Here is an 18034-nt window from a genome sequence, read left to right on the forward strand (position 1 = left end):
CTCACCTTCTCCCTGTCTCTCGCTGTGAATGCATGACTGCACAAGCAGAACCTGCAGAGGCACACAAGGATCTCTCTTTCACCATTTATAACACATTGCTTCAGCTTAACTTCTATTTTTAGTTTCACACCAGCACCTGTTCTTGAGTTCACCTCCTTCACAGGCTGCCTGCAGCCTCTGTATCTCCAAGTACAAAGTCTATACAAGGCTATTAAGTGGCATGCAAGGTAATATTTCTACAGCCCAATCTCTCCTTTGACAGCTAAGGCTCAACTGGGGTTTACAAGGATGCTGGAGAGGGACTCTTCATCAGGGACTGTAGTGACAGGACAAGGGGTGATGGGTTCAAACTGAAACAAGGGTGATTTAGGTTGGATAAAAGGAAGAAGTTCTTCCCTGTGAGGGTGGTGAGGTGCTGGCACAGATTGCCCAGAGAAGTGGTAAATGCTCCATCCCTGGCAGTGTTCAAGGCCAGGTTGGACACAGGGGCTTGAGCAACATGGTGTCCCTGCCCACAGCTGGGGGTTGGAACTGGATGATCTTAAGGTCCTTGCCAACCCTAACTATCCTATGATTCTATGAATTCCTACAAGTAAGCATAACCCATGGACCACCAGCTTGCTAAAGAAACTGGAACTTCATACAAATAAAAGACCATTAAATAGGGTTTGCGCTACCCACCTGAAAGCTTGAGCAATAAAGCAAGATGAGCACTGCTTCTTAATACCTTTTAGCTTTATTTTACACTTGCATTCCCCAAGCTTTCTGTATAATTTTATCACCATTATTTTTTCTTTAGAGTAACATTTCTACTTCCTGCTTTATTAGTGTATGGGCATTCTGAACTTTGGATTTAACCCACCACAGGAGGTGACTTCAGGGTTCCTTTTCTATGAGCTAAGAAGATTAAGAAACATACATTACCTACTTAGTCATCTCTTTGAAATGATGAACAGCATTCATAAAACTATGACTTGATAAACATGAAATGATGCCATGAATCATGCCCATCCCTCCTCCCCACCCCCTTTTTAAGCTCTGCTATTGACACTAGCTCCATGGCCCCAAATGGAAGGCAAGCAGCATCCCAGCAATCCCCAGGCCTTCCTGCACTTCCAGGGACAGCTTCATTATTGAGTGTTCTTGGCTTTTGCCTAAGCAATTACTATCAGCTTCCTGCTGTAAATCAGCTACTCTCTAGTTGGTCATCTCATTTACTGGCCATTTACTCCATTTACTGACTCCCAAGGGTAAGGGATGAGTTCAGACTGTCCTGCTGATACCCTGAAGAATGAAATGCAATGAAAGCTTTCGTCTTGCATGCAATCAGGACAACAAAGAAGGAAGGGAAAAAATCCAACCCTGAGATAAGCAGCTCAGAACAGCCTCAGAAAACAAGTCATATAAATCTTCCCGGACAGTTGTTCAAACACCTTCATTTTCAGCCCCTGAAACCCTTCGAGGAGAGGCAGAACACTGCACAGATAATTTAAACTGAGAGACAATGTCTCTGCTCATCTTTCACAAACCCCTTAAAGACACAATCTGCTAAATACTCAAAACATGACAGAAAAACACTAATCCAGGAGCTGGAGAGATGGTTTGGGGGTATTTCTGATGACAACCAAAAATAATTTAGAATCATAGAATAGTTAGGGTTGGAAAGGACCTTAAGATCACCAAGTTCCAACCCCCCTGCCATGGGCAGGGACACCTCACATTAAACCATCTCACCCAAGGCTCTGTCCAACCTGGCCTTGAACACCACCAGGGATGGAGCATTCACAACCTCCCTGGGCAACCCATTCCAGTGCCTCACCACCCTCACAGGAAAGAATTTCTTCCTTATATCCAATCTAAACTTCCCCTGTTTCAGTTTTAACCCGTTACCCCTTGTCCTATCACTACAGTCCCTAATGAAGAGTCCCTCCCCAGCATCCCTATAGGCCCCCTTCAGATACTGGAAGGCTGCCCTGAGGTCTCCACGCAGCCTTCTCTTCTCCAGGCTGAACAGCCCCAACTTTCTCAGCCTGTCTTCACACAGGAGGTGCTCCAGCCCCTGATCATCCTCGTGGCCTCCTCTAGACTTGTTCCAACAGTTCCATGTCCTTTTTATGTTGAGGACACCAGAACTGCACACAATACTCCAGGTGAGGTCTCCCGAGAGCAGAGTAGAGGGGCAGGATCACCTCCTTCGACCTGCTGGTCACGCTCCTTTTGATGCAGCCCAGGATACGGTTGCTTTCTGGGCTGCAAGCACACACTGAAGCCGGCTCATGTTCATTTTCTCATCAACCAACACCCCCAAGTCCTTCTCCTCAGGCTGCTCTGAATCTCTTCTCTGTCCAACCTGTACCTGTTCCTGGGATTGCTTCGACCCATTAGGACTGACTGTTTAAAAAGTACCCAAAGATCCTTTACTAAACCGTTTTTATTCTGGAGGGCACAACAGGCACTGTGTGCTTCTGTTAAGCAGAGAAGACACGACTTCGATTTGCTAGAAGCGTATGAAACTATTAGCAATGTTTTAACTACATCTATAAATGACAACTGGAAGTCTCCAAATTTAGATTCCAAAGTGGTCAAGAAGAAGAAAAAAAGCAGCTGCAAAAGGCCAGTATTCACCTGGAAGAGAATTCTAAAGAATAAGAAGTTAACCTTCAATATTAAACAATATGAAATAAGTACAAGTAGCACTAACCTCTCCTATCCCTGATCAAACTATGGGGCATATCAAACAATGCATCCCTATTCCAGTACCTGACACAACCTCCAGCCAGGCCACAACCTAGAAGAATCATCATTTGCACTGATGAATCATCTAACAAACTAGCAGCCTTTATCTTGCACTTAAGTCTGAGTAAGACTTGTCCTCAAAATGCATCTGATCTGAAAGACTTGCTAAATCAGGGTAAGCCAACTATTTCCTCTTTTTAAATGTACTTCTTCAAGTCAAAAGACTGTAATTTTATTCATAGAATCACTAAATGGTTGGGGTTGGAAGGGACCTTAAAGCTCATCCAGTTCCAACCCCCTGTCACAGGCAGGGACACCTTCATCTTGACCAGGCTGCTCCAAGCCCCATCCAGCCTGGCCTTGAACACTGCCAGGGATGGGGCAGCCATATTACATATTATCTACTACCTAAATTCCACAGCATTAATCCCAGCTGCTTTCACCATGCATATTTAACCAACTTTTATCCATGCACAACCCCTTCATCCTTAGACTAAACTTCATTAAAGTTACCTTTGTCCAGGTAAAAATATCAGTATGTTTTAGGGGAAACTGGAATTCAAAGGAAAACATTCTGAAGTTGCCCAAATCCATCATCTACTGGCCCATTTCAAATAGTGATCCGTAGGCTTCACAATGCAGCAGACTGGTACTTCCTCAAAAACATCTGCAGGAATTTCTGTAAGTGATGTTTCATGCTCTTAATTTAACCCTTTCCCTCCATTTTTAGGTATTTGCAATAGCAGCCAAACACTCTGGGATATGGTGAAAAGAGGAAATACACTGCACAGGATGCAAATTTCCTCTCTGTCACTGATCTCTTAAGACAGCCATGACAAAAACCTTATCTATTAATGTTTTCTTGCCTAGATAAACCAAGTACTGTAGCTGTCCCTGTAAATGCACTGAGCTAATACAAATCAAAAGAAGCCTCCTGTGCACTGAGGCCATTATAAAAGACACTCTTGAAAATATATCTATTAATAACTTATGAGTGATGACTCTAGCCTAGAAAGCAATAAAGTAAAATAACAAAGTTAAAAGACAATGAAAAAGTATGTTCAATAAGGCAAAGCTCTTACAACAGTCAGAAGTACAGTTTTCACCACTTCATACTGAGTTTAGGTAATCCAAAGTTACTCAAAATGAGATACGACCAGAGATGAGGAAAACAAAATGCAGTTATGCTCATCCACTTGGACTTATCTCATACAATCCTCAAACCCAATTTTTAAAGCTTTTTAATTTCAGTTACGGACTTAATGCTTAATAAAAAAGCAGATTCAGAGTTGATTGTTAGTTACAATTATTTCTAATGTTATTATGAGCCTTTTAAAGACGTGCTGTCTGTGAAACTCCAAATATGACAAATTAGATCCTTGTTCTTGAAAATGCTTACATGCATTAGTCTATAGAAATTATTCCACTCATTACAACTAAAGCATATTAAAAATTAAGCAGGGAATAAGCACATTACTTACTAGGATTACTTAGTATTATTACTAGTTACTCATTAGTAAAAAAACCTGTTTTATTTCAGTTGCTGGTAACTGCTTCATCTGGACCAACCACTCTGAGAACTCAGATTCCATACAGTGCCAGCTATTTCAAATTCAACCCAAACTTGTCTTCAAACGTGAAAGGCCAAGAATCTCAAAATCACTGCAATGAATTTGAAGCCCAAAAACTACCTCCATAAATCTACAACTCCCAATGAAGCTTGTTTGACTTGAGAAAGTTCAAAACAAAAAGAAGGTGAGGCTGGTTAAAGAATAAGTTTGCCGTTTTTTGAGGCAGTGTTGCTGATTCGCACTCCAAATCCTGGCTACAGACTCACCAGCACAAACAAACACAGACCTTCTTCCTGTGAAGTATGCAAAAAAATGAAGAGGCCAGCTGGTTAGGAAATTCACAGGCTGGAAATATCTTCTTCAGTTTTCACAGCGTACTCTTATATTGTTAAAGAAATAGCAACATGTGCATAAGAGTGTGTTCTATTCATACTGAAAGCACTACTTAGAAAACAAAAATCATCTGCATCAGTAGCACCAAAACATTCTGCTGAAAGCATTGGATAGAAGCCAAACAGAGGGAAACTTCTGAGTAACAGATCACCTTTTTCACATACAGATCCAAAGGCAAGTTCCAAATTTAAATGTCAGAATATAAGGAAACTTCTTCCTTCCCTGTGAGGGTGCTGAGGTGCTGGCACAGGGTGCCATGCCCAGAGAAGCTGTGGCTGCCCCATCCCTGGCAGTGTTCAAGGCCAGGTTGGACACAGAGGCTTGGAGCAAGCTGCTCTAGTGAAAGGTGTCCCTGTCCATGGCAGGGGGTTGGAACTGGATGTTCTTAAGGTCCCTTCCAACCCAGACTGTTCTGTGATTCTACGACTATCATATTCAGACTAATTCCATTGAGCTGTACATATTTAAGACATTCTAAATCCAGCTCTGAATAGCTGAATACCTGTGAAGGGTGATTTCACATCACACGTCTACTAGTGGCACAGCATATTAGAGGGCACCTGAACACATTTAACAACTTGGTCTGCAGTGAGCTCAGAACAAAGCAAGCAAGCAAGCAGGTTTTTTAAACCCTCTTAACCAAACTGTGGAGTCTAACAAAGCCTGTAAATAACTGATTTTTTTTCAGTTCATTCAAAGCATCAAATAATGAAAAGAACACTATCAGATGAATACTTGGTTTGACGTTTTTAAAGAATGTGTAAGGATTTCATGAAACCAAAGCACACAAAGTAACTATCAAATTTGATTTTACAGGTCTAATTTAGCAAATTCAATGTAGAAAAAAACAATTCAATGATTCATTTACATCAACACTTTGGGAAGGAAAAATTATTGCTATGAAGATTTCACCTGTGATTTTAACACCGTGGGCTTTTACAACACGGACGATGTTCAGTTCATTGCATAAGCCACTATGCTAGCCAGAATGCCCAATACACCAAAGACTAGATACCTCCTCTAGAACAGAGCTTATTTATCAACCATACCAGAATTCACAGTGATTAGGACCAATCTCAGAGCTCGTCAGTATGCACAAGTTTAATGAAAGTTCTTTAGGAAGAAGAAGTCTTTGTCTGACTCATGTAAGTGAACCAACACTCATTTACAAAACACATGCCAGCTCCTGCTTACCGTGGTGGGAGAATAAAATTGAGCTCACATCAAATGGCAAGGTTTTCAGGTCATTACCTTCCCCCTCTGCTTTTTTATATTCCTTAAATTAAGAAAATTAAATCCCACTCTGGTATTTTTAATAAAAGTCTCACCTGACACAGAGAAAAACTCCATAACATAAAAGCTTATCTGCAGTGATAGGTTTTGAAACATCGTGCCAACACACACTTGAAGCACATACTTCACTATAACTTCTCATGCAATTAACTTCCAGCAGCCTTCCTCCTTGGAAGCAAGCTGTGAGCACAGGGAATTGTCCTCTCATCAGGTACAGCCCATATCTAGTTGCTGACCTTCTTCTTTACCTTTCTTCTTACTTGCTCAATGACACAAATACCAGTTTACAGCACAGCTGTTGTCCTACATGGGCACTGGCATTTCTCACAACATAAATTACAATGACTATGGAGAATAACAATGCTCCACCTACAGAGTAATCCCAATACTAGCAGGAAGTCATCAGGCTCCCGGCGCTCAGCAGGACTGCTGCCTGACCTAGACACAGCAAGGCGGAAACACTCCACAAGAATCACAGGTCCCGTGTATGTGTAACAACATGCCTGGAAATCCTGAACTCACCAGGAGTATGCAACAGAGTGGCTTTCAACATACTGTATTGCAGCCTTCTCCCAAGAAAGGAACAAATGGAACCCCCTAAAAAAGGCTGCTCCTCCACCTGAACATCAGGGCAAGGCAGTGTAAGTGAATTTAAGGAGGAAAAAAGGTTAATGAGGAAAAATAAACATGACCAAATCCTGAAGTCCTGAATAAGGAGGAACACTTCTGAAGCAAGAATGCAGAATCACAAAATGGTTTGGGTTGGAAAGGACCTTAAGATCATCCAGTTCCAACTCCCCAGCCACGGGCAGGGACACCCCAAACTAGATCATGTCACCCAAGGCTCTGTCCAACCTGGCCTTGAACACTACCAGGAATGAAGAATTTACTTCTTTGGGCACCCTGTGCCAGTGCCTCAGCACCTTCACAGTAAACAGCTTCTTCCTTATATCTAACCAGAACTTGCCCTGATTCAGTTTGAACCCATCACCCCTTGTCCTATCACTACAGTCCCTGATGAAGAGTCCCTCTCCAGCATCCTTACAGGCCCCTTCAGATACTGGAAGCTGCTCTGAGGTCTCCATGCAGCACTGCTCCCTCACTTTGCAGCACTACCGCAGACAGGCAGTAGAAATACTAGCTGTAGAAATAATTCACCAGATGAATTATTAGTATAGCCTAAGTTCCCATCTGTTGTTATACACCTCCCTAAGGAGTTAACCAATATATTTAACAACATCTTTTGAAGTGCAGTTTAAGAGGGCTGCTCACTCCTAGAACAAACCTGCCATGTAACTGTTTCAATGCTTAACAGCAGAACACTTAATTAAGTCACTAGTCTGAACAAGCTCAAACACATTTTCTTGGACATGGGATGTAAATCTGGTGGGTACCAAAGCACCCATGGACAGCACACACACCAAAACAATTTCATACCAAACTAATGAATTTATCACCTATCTGTCAGTAGACAGAGACTGTTCCGGGAGTGTTGACTCTCAACAATGAAAACACATTTGCAAAGCTTGAGAATAGCTGTCTACTCTCAGTTTTAGTTTTCAGTTTATAACAATGACAATACCATTTAATATTTCCAACAGAAGGATTTTTAAACCCAAAATACTTTTAAGTCTATCAAGTTACTAAAGACACCATGCTTTAGAGGTGGCTGCAAATTCTTTTTCCCTTTGGGGGAGCGGTGAGGTAGAGATACCTTTTCTCAACCTCTTTCACATGAAAAGTCAACAAATCAGACTGAATTAAAGAGATTCTGCCTATCAGGCCAGAAGAACAAATGAACAAAACTGATGTAACAGTTAGCTAGTATGGAATTAGCTTTTAATGGAATTAAAAGCACTTTCTAAAGAGAACACTCAAAAGAGAAACAGAGGCAGCTTTGCTATTGTTTCCTGTGGCAGAATCATAATAGAAAAGATCTGCCTGGCTCATTCAGGTATTTAAACCCTGTTTTTATCCTCTGTTAAACAAACACAGCAATGCAGTGCACCAAAAAGGTTTAAGGATTTGCTATCTCTGATTTTAAGTGATCCATGAAATTTCCAAGTCAAAACTTTTTTCCCCTCCCTGTTTTTCTGATACTCCTCTTCCTCTATGGAGTTTCCCCTGGCTTTTCCCTTGGGCAGTCTGTAACAGCTTCTCCCTTCTACCACAATGGAGCTGCATGCCCCATGTTACTACAGCACTTGAACACATCAAAACCTGACTGACATTCCTTGTCACACTTGTTCGATGCAGAGAGCTGCTACTGCTCTGCAGTTTCAGTATGAGAACAGAGGGACAGAGAAGCAGCCTGTCCCAGGCCACACAGGAAGCTTTTGGCAACACAGTGAGCTGAACCTGTTTCCCAAGTCCCAGAGCAGCAACCTCACCAATGAACCACCTTTCTTCTACATAAAATACTTGAAACTATTCAGATTTTCAAGGCAAAGGCATATGTTCAAACCTGAAAACTGTTTAAACTGTTGAATGCCACAAATGTCTACCAGCCCTGCAACTCCCTACCAGTGCAGATAACATCTGTTAAAAGTAAGTGGCTCATACAGTTCTGCACCAGAAAGCTTAATAAGTTCCTTCTCCAAGATTAAAGAAACACCTACACATTCTAGATGCTTCTGCAAGTCCCTGGAGGGAGAAAATGCTGCTTAGTGCAGAGACAATGAACCAAGCTTCCTTCCTCAACAGCAACAAAACCCTGCTGCTCTACCTAGTGCTGAGGAAAGTGTTATTTATAGAATTGAGCCATATATGAAATCATATCAGTGTTTCTCAAAGTTAGGCTACAGCATGGATCAAGATGACCTTAGACATATACATTTTCGAAGTCCTAATTTGAGAGATCAGTGTAAAACATATTTTGACACAGCTCAAATGTATCTCCCATTCCATTTCAGTCACCCTCTACATTAAAGTGCAACTTCAAAACCTGAACTTGAGCCATATCCTGACCTCTTCAGCAGGCAACTTATTTTAAAGCAGCTGCATTATTTCTGTGTGGCACAGAAGCACTCTAGAATTTTTATATTGATGTTTCTCATGTAACGTTCTAAAACATTGAAAGCAATGCTTCCAGCCATGTCTTGTTGCATTCAGGCTCAAAACCAAAAGGATACACATACTGACTGTTGTATTTCTTGTACTGTTTGTTTCCTGACAACATATACAGCACTTGCTCCACTTCTTAAGTGTTTTATGCTAAAGCCAGTTACTTACATTCCCATGTTTTGGCACTGAGGTTATCCTGTATTTTCACACAATTATGCACTGCAACTGCACAAAGGTTCATTTGGCTCCAAACGCCATTAAGTATTTTCTAAGAATGTTTCTATTGTTCATAATTATCATGGGGGGAAAAAACCTTGCAAGAATGATACGTGCTCGTGTATCCCACTGTTCAGACAAACACTGACGTACAGCTGGATAGGAGAAAGCACACACCACAGCACGGAAGGAAACTTCTCATTTTAATATACACACTTCCCAATTCTGCTGGCTTGCTGCATTCTGAAGGAACTACATTTACGATAACTGTCAGCTTAAATAACCAGAAACATTTAGTAATAAAGACATTGACAGAAATCTAAATCTACTAAAATAGATTTAGAATTTTGCAGGCCTGGCAGTTTGGGCCAAGTCCAACACCACAGTGGAGGCTGCATTACAAGTGGAGATCTGTTCACAATTCAGTAATGTCCTCAAGTTCTTTCTAATCTCTTACAGTCAATAAAAACTGACTTTTGCATTTCCTCTCTTCTACACTGACTCTCTGACATCCAGTCAACCGTTATTATTTCTGCTGTTACAGCTCCCTTGTCATCTGAAATCAGCCACAGCTACCTGGAAAAAACAAGGCCTTTTCCTCCATTCAGATCTTTCCCTCATGTACGTGGCCTTCCTTATTTCCCACACGTCTGTCTGTCTCCTGTCACTCAGCTACTACTCCTGAGGAAGAATAAACACAGGGAGAGTATGAGCAAAGCATTAAGATGCTTCATTCACTGGTTGTTATTTGTCTGCTTTCTACTTTATATGAAAACCTCTGCTCCTCTGAAACATTTAAACACTGCAACATACATATCAGTGACCTACTGTGCGTCTTTATTTCTGCCCTTGAAATGCACAGCTAAACAGTGGAACATAAAGTCAATCATAGTTATAAGACACAGAAATAGCTTAGGAAAATAATTTACTAACTCAAAATTAGATTTTCTATACTAACAAAATAAAATCACCAATATTTAACAACTGCAAAAACAACACAAGAGGGTCATGCAAAGTTCTGCTTTACTGCCGTCTCCCAGTTTTGTATTCAGTGAAATCTTTGATACACAAATCCCCATGTATTATCTCTTCAGTTATCACTTTCTGCAGCATCAGCGCTTAAATTCATTCCTGAATGAAAAGGCTCTCCTCCAAATATCAACCAGGCTGAGAATCTCTCTCTACCATGAGAGATTTCAGCCCACTTTTTAACACTTACTCATGTGACAAACAGGAAAATAGCTCTGCTACACTTCTCTGCTTTACATACCCAACAGTTTTTATGTATTGTTACTTGTGTGACTCTCTCTAGTAAAAATAACAAGAAATAGGAGACGAGACTGAGGGACCTAAAAGGCAAGTCAATTGTTCCAAACCCACTGTTATGACTTGCTAGAACACAGCAAGTGTCCTGTAAATGTATCCAACGTAGAGCCTCATAAGAACCAGTGATAACACTTAAAAGAAGTCTTCCTATGCATAACTGGAATTGGACCTTCTCAAGGACTGAATTTGCTTGTAAGTTGCACCTGTAACCCAGTTGTGAAATAAACCGATACAAGACTTCAGCATACTTCATGTAAGTACTTTCAAACCAAAAACATTTAAAATACTAAAGTATTTAAAAACTGCATCCTTAAAAACACAGTATGGTAAATCCATTAAGAGAGAATAAGTCATGACAGAGCAACCAGCCAACGCTGCCATGCACAGTTCCATTTCAGTAAGGACTGTGTTTGTGCTGCATCATAATGAACACAGCCCAAATATAAGAAGGAAGGGGACAAATCAAAGTAAAAAACCAAACTCTGCTGGATTCAACAGTGAAAAGCTAGTTGTGGCACCTCCTAGGTCCAAGCTGTGTGAACAACCATTGCTGCCTTCCAACCTCATATATGGAATTGGGGAATAGGAAGAGAACAGAAAATGTATCTTTACCGACATTATGGCCTCTTTTAGTAAAGTAAGCAATTTGCCAGAAGGCAACAAAAGAGCTGATGCCATTCAGCTTACTATATACAGGGCTGTCTCTGTAAAAGCACTGTGCTTTTATAAGAAGGTGAAACATGGAGAGATCTAGCTTTTAAGGATCTAAAATAAAAAGTCATTTTCTCTCTCAGCTTTACTCAGATAAGCAGCGCTATTCTACTCATGCCTAATTCATCATGCTCAGCCTAGCAAATTAATAACTGTTTCCCCACTTAAAGACAAACTGTTCTATTTGCTTGTTTATAAACTGAAATAGTACACTGATTAGTGAAAAACAGACCTTTATTTAAGAAAGGCCTCAAAAGAGGAGCCTACTCCTCCAAGAGAAACTGCTGCCCTCTTGATGTTATTTTGCAAACACTTTATGCAGTAAAACAATGCCTTTTATGAAGGTTATGCATTAGTTACACCTAAGGGAACTGCACAATACATACAGTATATAAGTCTGTATTAGGTTAATAGCATGTTAACTACCTACCTGGAATTTCACACGTGCTAGAAACTGCTAACATAACAACATCAGTTACAGTTTAACACTCATTTATAGTCAAGTTACCCATTTAAAGGCACTTTGTTTCAGCAAACAACCAGCACACGTTACAACTAAGCTAGAACACAACTCTGAGGCACAGGCTTGCATCGACAGCACAGGCAACAGCTTTCCAAAGCAGCCCTCTTCAGAACCAGCGCCTCTGAGAGGTAAAAACACAGTAGCAACGCTCAGCTGTCCCAATCACACTCAGCTCTCCCTGAAGCTGCAGGTTGAGATTTCAACACCAAACGGGAGCACAACCGAGAGAGGCCCGGACTAGCAAGCAGGGTGCTCGGGGAGCCCACACCCTCCCAGGCACCATCACTGCAGGGCTCTGCCCAGATAAGATCGCTCCTTCCCATCATGCTCAAAGACCGAAGTTGAGAAGAAGAGAGGAGAAGAAAATACTATATGTATTTATTAGGGGTAATGAGATCATCCTCTTACCTCTGGGGATGTGACAGAGCCCGGACTGCATTACCAGGGCAATTATGCCACGGCCTCCTATACACTGCCCCGAGGTGAAGCCCCCACGCCAAGGCGACGTCGAGGGAAAACGAAAAGGAAGAAAAAGGAGCGGGAGGAGGGAAGGGAAAAGCCCGAAGCGGTTACGGCCGACGAGTTACACAAAGGCAGAGGCGTCGAGGGAACGGGACAGTGCCCTGCCCGGTCAAACACCAGGCAGCCGCGGAAGGAAGCGCATCAACCCACAGGGCCTGGCCGGGACGCCCCAGCCCCCGGGACGCCGCCTCAGCCCCCCGGCCCCGCCTCAGCGTCTCCGCCGCTGCCGCCCCGGGCCCAGGCACTTACTGGAGTCCAGGGCAGTCCGGGAGTCCCCGTGAGGAGAGCCGGACCCGCCGCCTCCTGCCGCGCTCCCAGCCCGGTCCGGTTCGGTTCGGTTCGGTTCGGCCCGGCCCTTTCTCCGCCCGCCCCTTCTCCCTCCGAACAAACTTCGCCGCCGCCACTGACCGCGGCGACACGGCCGAAGCCCCCGCCCCGCCTCACCCCAGCGTGCGCGTGCGCATGCGTTGAGGCCCCGCCCCCGGGCGGTGCGGCGCCGCGGTGCCTTCTGGGAAATGTAGTGCGGGAGGCGCAATGCCTGGTGGGAGTTGTAGTCCTGTGGTCTCTCCCGCTCCCTCTCGCAGCTTGCAAAGCAATTACTTTGATTTTCATATTTAATTTAACGGAGAGGGACCAGCAGGAAAGGAATTAGCAGCTGGGTTAGTGGAGGCTCTTCCCCTACACTTCTCCCCTCACAGAAGGCTTGGCTAGTGCTGCCTCAGAGCTTTGTGCCGTCAGTCACTGTGGTCCTGGTGGCAAACAGCAATTTCCCGTAATGACATTTAACCGGTTTTAACGGGAAGCTGACTTCTCTCCTAAGCGTATACTAAGTTTATACTTACTGCTTTCTGAAATAGAGGGGTTTTTCTTAGTTTAAAGCAGTGATATGGATGCTGAGGCGCTGGCACAGGGTGCCCAGAGAAGCTGTGGCTGCCCCATCCCTGACAGTGTTCAAGGCCAGGTTGGACACAGGGGCTTGGAGCAAGCTGCTCTAGTGGAAGGTGTCCCTGCCTGTGGCAGGGATTGGAACTGGATGGGCTTTAAGGTCCCTTCCAACACAAACCATTCCTCGATTCTATGATATCCCTAAATATAAAAGCCGTTTGAACTCAGCCGTTGCCTGTCAATACATCTTTGTTTCAAGCTGGCGTTTCACAACCGTACTTCACAACGAAACAAAAGCTGTAATCAGGGCACAACAATAAAAGCCAAAGTCAGCCTCAAACAGTGCCTCACCATTCCCATGGCAACTTTTCCCTATCAAACCCTGGCGAGGTCACACGCACCAGAGCTGCGTGAGCCTGAAGCTTTTCAGCCTGCTCTCCATTCACAGTTATTCACCCATTTCTATGATGATTTTCACTTAACAGTGTTGTACTGGAGTTAATGTAACACAATTAACAGTAGCCCGCACCGCATCCTTCCCCCGCTTACGTCCCAAGCTGACATTTCTGACAGAACCAACTCACTGAGCACCTGCAGGATGTGGCCTGCCCTTGCACTGCATAAGGAAGGGCCCCTTGCAGAAAGAAGATGTCCCTTTTGCAGTCAAAAAGCTGTGCAATCAAAAGCCTTTTCCTGATGCATGTGCAGAAGGTGGCACATGAAAACCGCATCAGTCTATGGTTTGCTATGCCTTGACTTTCTCCAGCCTCCCAGACAAGGTCTGAATAACCATGAGTTGTGATAATAGGGCTCAGGAAAGGAGGAAAAAAAGAGATTATTACACTTAAAAGGGGGAATATATCCATAGAATCATAGAATGGTTTGGGTTGGAAAGGACCTTAACATCATCTAGTTCCAACCTCCTGCCATGGGCAGGGACACCTCTCTCTAGACCTGTTTCATTGGAATCAGGTAGCAGACGTATTGTAGTTTACCATAGTTTCCATCATGGAAGACCAGTACGACCTTCCTTTTGGGGTGGCCTAATGCTTCCTGTGTTTGCAATTCAGCAAGGAGTCAATTCTGTGTAGAATGGACTATATTTGCTTAAGATGACATGCAAACTTCTTAAAATAGCCAGACTCTGTAAGTTGCACTGTTGGCAAAAGTATACTCATGAACTATGCACGTGGTGAGCCAAAAGATGAAGAGCTCAACCACAAACCAATGTGAGATGGAGAAGTCAGCTGCCACCAACATGGATTTTCCCCTATGAGTTACACAGAGAGTGTGGGTGAGCCCAACAGGGTACACCTCAGCCTTAAACCCTTTAGGTATCCATCTTTGCTCATAGAAACATAAATATAACTATAAATATAATATAAATATAATCATGCCTAATGCCTTGATTTAAAGCAAAACTTACTTTCAGTAGGAAGATGATAGTAGTTCTAGTGTTACGCTATTGTACTGGTACCCAGGCTACTTAACGCTCAGCTGAGCTCACTGACTTTGAAGCAATTCTATGTTTCTTAGTATTCCTTTCTGTGGAGTGTGCAAATGTAGCAGTTGACAGACAAACAGGTACACTTCAGCTCTGAAGGGATGAGATTACGCGGCTGCTTTCCCGTTCTTCTGCAGTACGAAGTAGGTGTGCAAAGATTGCAAAGGACAGAATCTATTTTTTTTACCTACCCTGCAACCTCTCAAAGCTTTCAGGCAGAAAGTCTGCACTGCTGCCCCATGCAGTGCCGCTGCCTGCAATTTAGAGGTTGGCTCGGAGCCCGGGGTATTGCAGTAGAATTCTGAGACAGGAACTCATTTCCTCTCCAGTTGCCTCTATTTGTAGTTCCCAAAAGCTGGCAGGTATTCTCACACCACTCTTCATGCCTGGCAAAAAAATATTGGCAGGCCCCTTCTGTACCCATCCTTTACTCAGGAGCTACTTGTGATTCTCATCACTGAAACGGGTAAGTGAGTTTGGACATTGATTCCTGCTGGGATTCCAGTTACTCAAAATATAGGCTATAATAAATAACATTTGGTGGGTGACCTGCGGCAATACACACATTTAAGAGCAAGTGTTTATTTCACAAGGTATGGAAACTCCCAGTGAAACATATGTGTGTAAAAGTAATACCCAAAGGAGTAATATGTATCTCTCTATGTGTATATGCAAATACACAGATGTAAACACGTATATCACATATATACCCCATATATAATATCACATCTTGCGTGTCATAGCAATGAAGCAGAAATACTCAACAATTCCAAAATATTCCAGTTCTTAACTTTTCTCGTTGTATTTTCATGATGGGATAATTTTACCCCGCAGAGGAAGTTCAGCAACTTTATACATAGGCAGAAATAAAGAGCTGTGAACAAAACCTCACTTCATTGCTCTAAAGAAATTAATTCTGCCTTAGACAAAACGGTTTTGTTAAAACTAATAGTTATGTTACAGTGGAAAACAGGAAAAAGCCTGGCCAGTGAATTACTAAGTGTAGAGCAAAATGCTTTCACTATATTCTCTTTTTTATGGTTTCAATATTGCAAATTCCATCCACATGCAGTATGCCTCCTGTGCACTATTTTAAGAGGGGTGTTACTGACTCAATGGGACTGCTTTTCTTAAAGGCTATGAGCAGGCAAGGTCATCACTCTGCTGACACCTTCAGCGTTAGCAACCAAGGAAAGCTATTCAGTCATTAAACTTTATCCCAGAGGATGAATGTCTGAGTTTTCTGCAGTGATTGATTAGGTAATATTAATTAATTCAATTATTTGCCATAATGTGGAGGTAGACAAAAGTTCTTCGAGGTTCCTGTCAACAGGGCCTGGGGAAGAGCCTCCCTTCATACCCCAGGGTTGCTGATTGCTGTGACTTCAAACACATGACTCTAGATAGACTCTAGGTAGACGATAGGGTAGACTCTAAGAAATGAGGCTGTCTTCTCCACCTCAGGAGTACACCCTTCAGTTGCAGACAGTTTCTGAAGCTTAAGAAGGTAACACTGACCGCTGAGCCATCAGTAGCTAATGGGTAAACTCCATCCTCTCCATCCCTGCAGGTGTTCAGCTGAAGAGCTGAAGAAGGAGGTTTCCCTACAGCCATTGCCTTACAGTGAAACCGTGTGTGTGATGGGCACCTTGAGGGCAACACAGACAAACCTCTTCATACCTCCCAGAGGGAGGAGAGGAGCAGAAGCATTAAAATCCCTGCATATATAAGCACAGAGTTTAATTCAAAAGAATATTTGCAATATGCAGCCTCTAAGTGAGAGCCAAAACTTCATTTCTTCTGCTGTAACTATGTTGACAGAGCCTGGAAATTTAATCTCACATGGAGGGTGAATTCATTCAGCTTCAGCTGTCAGTCACTGGATCTTGTCATTAATGTGATACTGAGGTAGAAAAGCACCCTGATGTAATTGCTGTGTTTAAGTGCTGATACACAATGATGAAGTAATTTCTCAGCCTTTTAAGTACTCCACTGCCATGAAAGTCATATTTAAACACTTCGAGTTCATTAGCAGTAGGAGTTTAATATTCTTATGTTGCAGTTGTTTTCCTCATTCCTATGTGCATAGCATTATGCTAAAATACATATGATGATTCTTTATTTTCCATCAAACAGTGAATTTTTATTTTCCTTCCATCAGTTTTAGATATAAAGTTTATTACTGAAAAACAAAAAGCCCTTTCCCCTCTTATTCTGTTTTGGCCCAAAGACATTCCACAGTAAAAAAAAAATGTGAATTGTCTTTAAAACACAGTGTCTTTGCAATAAAAAGTGTGAAATGTTTTCTTCAGCTGGGGACTATCTCTTTCATTCCAAAGCTTAAAAAGAGGAGAGCTTAATCTTCTTCAGGAAAGGGCGTATTCTCCCCTGAAATATATGCAAACTGCCTTGAGGGCTTTCAGCTTGCGTAGTGGTTGCAGCCACTTACTCAGCTCAGGATGGTGCTTTGCTTCTGTCTGTGGCTGGGTTTAGCAATGTACACCTCTTGTGAAGGATTTGAGGTGTGCGCATGAAGATATACAGCAGCGTAAACATGATTTATTATTATTAGAAGTGATACCCTATTGAAGCATGCTGAATGTGAGACAGAGGTAATCAGATACACTATTAAATGAATTCTTCACTGTGCATTATATTACAGAGATAATTTACATTTCTATTATATAGTATAGTGCAGAGCAAAGCAGATGGTTCTACTTTTACCTGGAGCCATAACATTATACTCCAGTGTACCAGCTCTGAGTCTCAGAGTGACAGTCGCAGTCCAGGATGGGTGGAAGTAAGAAAGATTTCATTCAGTTATAGCAAGATCCCAAAGTACATTGCAATGCCCTGCCCTTGGCACACCCTTCTGACTTAACTGTGGCTAATACTTCCCATGCTGGGGAATTCCTTGGCGATGGCACTCTGGGTTTCTTCATCTGGCTGTGCCCCGTGGCAGGTTGAGGCAATGTGCCAGGCAGTGAAAGTCCCACTGTTTGTGCCCCTCTTGTCAGTATCCACTTATGGATGTGCTCCTTCAGCATGGAGCAGTCCCTACCAGGATGCCCACATAAATGGCAGAGTCTTAGACCAAGGATCTGCGGGTGGAGATCCAAGCAGCAACAATCTGAAAACCAATAATCATAGAATCCTGGAATGATTTGGGTTGGAAAGGACCTGAAAACTCATTCAGTTCCAACCCCCTGCCACAGGCAGGGACACCTTCCACTAGAGCAGGGACATGCTGAGGCACTGCAGGAGCTGTTCTCCTTTGGGAGCAAAACTCAG

At 42.8% G+C, this 18034-nt stretch overlaps 1 protein-coding gene and 1 long non-coding RNA gene across 12 annotated transcripts in view; one reads left to right on the forward strand and one right to left on the reverse strand.

Annotated features, from left to right (window-relative positions):
- Positions 1–12664, reverse strand: part of PLEKHA1 (pleckstrin homology domain containing A1) — a 39542-nt gene extending 26878 nt beyond the window's left edge. For 3 of the 11 annotated variants that reach the window (XM_057417310.1, XM_057417318.1, XM_057417319.1), the window contains exon 1: positions 12241–12363. The gene's annotated coding sequence lies outside the window, so the exon portion shown is untranslated. Of the gene's footprint in view, positions 1–12240; positions 12371–12603 lie in introns of those variants that run through there. The other 8 variants (XM_057417315.1, XM_057417312.1, XM_057417316.1 and 5 more) reach the window with 6 other exon arrangements.
- Positions 12665–15134: 2470 nt separating this feature from the next.
- Positions 15135–17054, forward strand: LOC130603505 (uncharacterized). Its single transcript, XR_008973197.1, has 2 exons — positions 15135–15209; positions 16314–17054. It is a non-coding gene; the product is annotated as an uncharacterized LOC130603505 (long non-coding RNA).
- Positions 17055–18034: the final 980 nt, after the last annotated feature.

The sequence above is a fragment of the Pezoporus wallicus genome, unplaced genomic scaffold (genome assembly GCF_028554395.1).
Source record: "Pezoporus wallicus isolate ANWC-B61680 ecotype Strahan unplaced genomic scaffold, APGP_CSIRO_Pwel_v1 contig_8188, whole genome shotgun sequence".
In the NCBI taxonomy this organism is placed as follows: domain Eukaryota; kingdom Metazoa; phylum Chordata; class Aves; order Psittaciformes; family Psittacidae; genus Pezoporus; species Pezoporus wallicus.